This window comes from Triticum dicoccoides, chromosome 2A (assembly GCF_002162155.2).
Source record: "Triticum dicoccoides isolate Atlit2015 ecotype Zavitan chromosome 2A, WEW_v2.0, whole genome shotgun sequence".
Taxonomy (NCBI): Eukaryota; Viridiplantae; Streptophyta; class Magnoliopsida; order Poales; family Poaceae; genus Triticum; species Triticum dicoccoides.
In genome coordinates, this window is record NC_041382.1 from 268,426,853 (window position 1) to 268,431,933 (window position 5,081).

Consider the following 5,081-nt stretch of genomic DNA (forward strand, 5'->3'; position numbering starts at 1 on the left):
AATGTAGGCATGTATTCCGAATATAGTCATATGTGCTTATGGAAAAGAACTTGCATGACATCTTTTGTCCTACCCTCCTGTGGCAGCGGGGTCCTAATGGAAACTAAGGGATATTAAGGCCTCCTTTTAATAGAGTACCGGAACAAAGCATTAGCACATAGTGAATACATGAACTCCTCAAACTATGGTCATCACCGGTAAGTATCCCGATTATTGTCACTTCGGGGTTAACGGATCATAACATATAATAGGTGACTATAGACTTGCAAGATAGGATCAAGAACTCTCATATATTGATGAAAACATAATAGGTTCAGATCTGAAATCATGGCACTCGGGCCGTAGTGACAAGCATTAAGCATACCAAAGTCATAGCATCATCAATCTCAGAACATAGTGGATACTAGGGATCAAACCCTGACAAAACTAACTCGATTACATGATAAATCTCATCCAACCCATCACTGTCTAGCAAGCCTACGATGGAATTACTCACGCACGGAGGTGAGCATACTGAAATTGGTGATGGAGGATGGTTGATGATGACGATGGCGACGAATTCCCCTCTTTGGAGCCCCGAACGGACTCCAGATCAGCCCTCCCGAGAGGTTTTAGGGCTTGGCGGCGACTCTGTGTCGTAGAACGCGATGAATCCTTCTCTCTAATTTTTTTATCCCCAAAACTAAATATATAGAGTTGGAGTTGAGGTCGGAGGAGCTCTAGGGGGCCCACGAGGTAGGGGGGCGCACCCCCCACCCTCGTGGATAGGTGGTGGGCCCCCTGGCCTTCATCTTTTGCAGGGATTTTTATTATTTCCGAATAGATGTTCTGTGAAGTTTCAGGTCATTCCGAGAACTTTTGTTTCTGCACATAAATAACACCATGGTAATTGTACTGAAAACAGCTTTAGTCCGGTTTAGTTCCATTCAAATCATTCAAGTTAGAGTCCAAAACAAGGGCAAAAGTGTTTGGAAAAGTAGATACGACGGAGACGTATAAACTCCCCCAAGCTTAAACCTTTGCTTGTCCTCAAGCAATTCAGTTGATAAACTGAAAGTGATAAAGAAAAACTTTTACAAACTCTATATGCTCTTGTTCTTGTAAATATGTAAAGCCAGCATTCAAGTTTTTAGCAAAGATTATTACTAACCACATTCACAATAACGCTTAGGTCTCAAGTTTACTCATATCAATGCATAATCAACTAGCGAGCAATAATAATAAATCTCGGATGACAACACTTTCTCAAAACAATCATAGTATGATATAACAAGATGGTATCTCGCTAGCCCTTTCTGAGACTGCAAAACATAAATGCAGAGCTCCTTTAAAGATCAAGGACTGACTCGGAATTCTAATTCATGGTAAAAGAGATCCAGTCAAGTCATACTCAATGTGAACTAACAGTAATGAATGCAAATGACAGCGGTGCTCTCCAACTGGTGCTTTTTAATAAGAGGAGGATGACTCAACATAAAAGTAAATAGATAGGCCCTTCGCAGAGGGAAGCAGGGATTTGTAGAGGTGCCAGAGCTCGGTTTTGAAACAGAGGTGAATAATATTTTGAGCAGTAAGTGGAATGGGAGGCGAACAGTAAGGCCGCCCATATTAAACAACGGCTCGGGCGCCATTAATGGAGAGGCAGACGGGCGGCCATGGATGTCAAAGGGCTTGCTTCCTAGTGAGCCTGCGCAACATACAGCTCACACGCTTCCCAGTGAGCCTGCGCATTAGAGGACAACATGGACGCCTCTCGGTCAGCTTGCGCACCGGACTGCGCTCGCACGCCTCCCGTTCAGTCAAGCTCAAGGATATGTCCGCACGACACCTCCTATAGCCATTAAAACCAAGACACGTGGCGTCACATGAATGGTTAACAGAACGCACACGGTTTGAATTATACAAACGTTTGAGATATTAAAGTTGCAGCAATTTTTTCAAAATGCCTTTCTTCGCTATCATTATTCGAGTGCGCCTTCTCTCAAAATGGACACGAAAAATGCCACAGCATGTCGGGTGCCATTCCATGATAGCATGCCAAGTTTCATGAATTTTAGACGAGCTTTGGATTTACTAGAATTTAAAAATCACGCATCTCAATGTTTTATCAGCAATCAACGGTGCCCTGGTGTTTGAAATTCATTCCCATTTCTTGCATGGGACCTAAGCATGCACCCAAGGACACATATTTGATTTTTCAACCAATTTATATGCACTGGAGCATGTGCATGTAGCTCAAATTTGACTTATGCACATAAATGCATTGAAAACTCAGTTAATCCATGAAAAATGTCCAAATGAACCCCGAAAAATCCCAAAAATTGACACAACACTCCTGTTGTTCTATGTTGACACGAGAAATTTTTTGAAAGCAATAAGAGGCAATGGATATCGTTTTGTCCCCAAAGGTGGGACGTTCCCTACCGAAACCATCATGCTTGTTGTGAAAAGCTCTGGTTTGTGAGAAGCATATACCCGAACCTGCCCCAAATGGGACAATTTTTTTACCACGGCATGTTGATGCCGCTCCGTTATAGCATGCCAAGTTTCACGAATTTCAGACGAGTTTTGGATTTACTAGAATTTAAAAACCAGGCATCTCAATGTTTTGCCGGCAATCAAAAGTGCCCTGGTGTTTGAATTTCATTCCCATCTCTTGCATGGGACCTAGAAATTCACCCAAGGACACTGATTCAATTTTTCAACCAACTTTAGTGCATTGGAGCATGTGCTTGTAGTTCAAATTTGAATTATGCACATAAAATGCCTAGAAAACCCAGTTAATGCATAAAAATGTCCAAACGAACCTCGAAAATCACAAAAATTGACACAGCACTCCTATTGTTCTATGTTGACACTAGAAAATTTTTGAAAGCAATAATAGGCAATGGATATCGTTTCGTCCCCAAAGGTGGGACGTTCCCTATCGAAACCATCATGCTTGTGGTGAGAAGCTCTGCTTTGTGAGAAGCTTATACCCGAACCTGCCCCAAATGGGATAAAGTTTTTACCATGGCATATTGATGCTGCTCCATGATAGCATGCCAAGTTTCAAGAATTTCGGATGAGTTTTGGATTTACTAGAATTTAAAAACAAGGCATCTCAACATTTTGCCGACAATCAACAGTGCCCTGGTGTTTGAAATTCATTCCCGTCTCTTGCATGGTACCTAAGCATGCACCCAAGGACACACATGTGATTTTTCAACCAACTTTCGTGCATTGGAGCATGTGCTTGTAGTTCAAATGTGAATTATGCACATAAAATGCCTAGAAATCCCAGTTAGTGTATAAAAAAGGCCAAACAAACCACGAAACATTCATTCCCGTTTCTTGCATGGGACCTAAGCATGCACCCAAGGACACAGATTTGATTTTTCAACCAATTTATATGCACTGGAGCATGTGCAGGTACGTAGTTCAAATTTGAATTATGCACATAAATGCATTGAAAACTCAGTTAATGCATAAAAATGTCCAAACGAACCCCGAAAAATCCCAAAAATTGACGCAACACTCCTGTTGTTCTTTGTTAACAGGAGAAATTTTTTGAAAGCAATAAGAGGCAATGGATATCGATTCGTCCCCAAAGGTGGGATGTACGTTCCCTACCGAAACCATCAGGCTTGTTGTGAGAAGCTCTGGTTTGTGAGAAGCATATACCCAAACCTGCCCCAAATGGGACAATTTTTTTACCACGGTATGTTGATGCCGCTCCATGATAGCATGCCAAGTTTCATGAATTTCAGACGAGTTTTGGATTTAGTAGAATTAAAAAACCAAGCATCCCAATGTTTTGCTCGCAATCAACGGTGCCCTGGTGTTTGAAATTCATTCCCATTTCTTGCATGGGACCTAAGCATGCACCCAGGGACATATATTTGATTTTTCAACCAATTTACATGCACTAGAGCATGTGCATGTAATTCAAATTTGAATTATGCACATAAATGCATTGAAAACTCAGTTAATGCATACAAATGTCCAAACGAACCCCGAAAAATCACAAAAATTGACACAACACTCCTGTTTTTCTATGTTGACACAAGAAAAAAAATTGAAAGCAATAAGAGGCAATGGATATTGTTTCGTCCCCAAAGGTGGGACGTGCCCTATTGAAACCATCATGCTTATTGTGAGAAACTCTAGTTTGTGAGAAGATTATACACGAACCTGCCCCAAATGGACAAATTTTTTACCACAGCATGTCGATGCCGCTCCATGATAGCATGCCAAGTTTCACGAATATCGGATGAGTTTTGGATTTACTAGAATTTAAAAACCAGGTATCTCAACATTTTGCCGGCAATCAACAGTGCCCTGGTGTTTGAATTTCATTCCCATCTTTTGCATGGGACCTAGAAATTCACCCAAGGACACGAATGTGATTTTCAACCAACTTTAGTGCATTGGAGCATGTGGTTGTAGTTCAACTTTGAATTATGCACATAAAATGCCTAGAAAACCCAGTTAATGTATAAAAAAGGCCAAACAAACCCCGAAAAATTCCAAGATTAAACACAACACCCATGTAGTTCTATGTTGACACTAGAACATTTTTGAAAGCAATAAGAGGCAACAGATATCGTCCCGTCCCCAAAGGTGGTACGTTCCCTATCGAAAACATCATGCTTATTGTGAGAAGCTCTGGTTTGTGACAAGCTTATACCCAAACCTGCCCCAAATGGGACAAAATTTTCACCACGGCATGTTGATGCAGCTACATGATAGCATGCCAAGTTTCATGAATTTCAAACGAGTTTTGGATTTACTAGAATTTAAAAACTAGGTATCTCAATGTTTTGCCGGCAATCAACAGTGCCCTGGTGTTTGCAATTCATTCCCATCTCTTGCATGGGACCTAGATATTCACCCAAGGACACACATGTGATTTTCCAACCAACTTTGGTGCATCGGAGCTTGTATTTGTAGTTCAAATTTGAATTATGCACATAAACTGCCTAGAAAACCCAGTTAATGTATAAAAAAGGCGAAACGAACCCAAAAAAATTCATTCCCATTTATTGCATGTGACCTAAGCATGCAGTGAAGGACATAGATTTGATTTTTCAACCAATTTG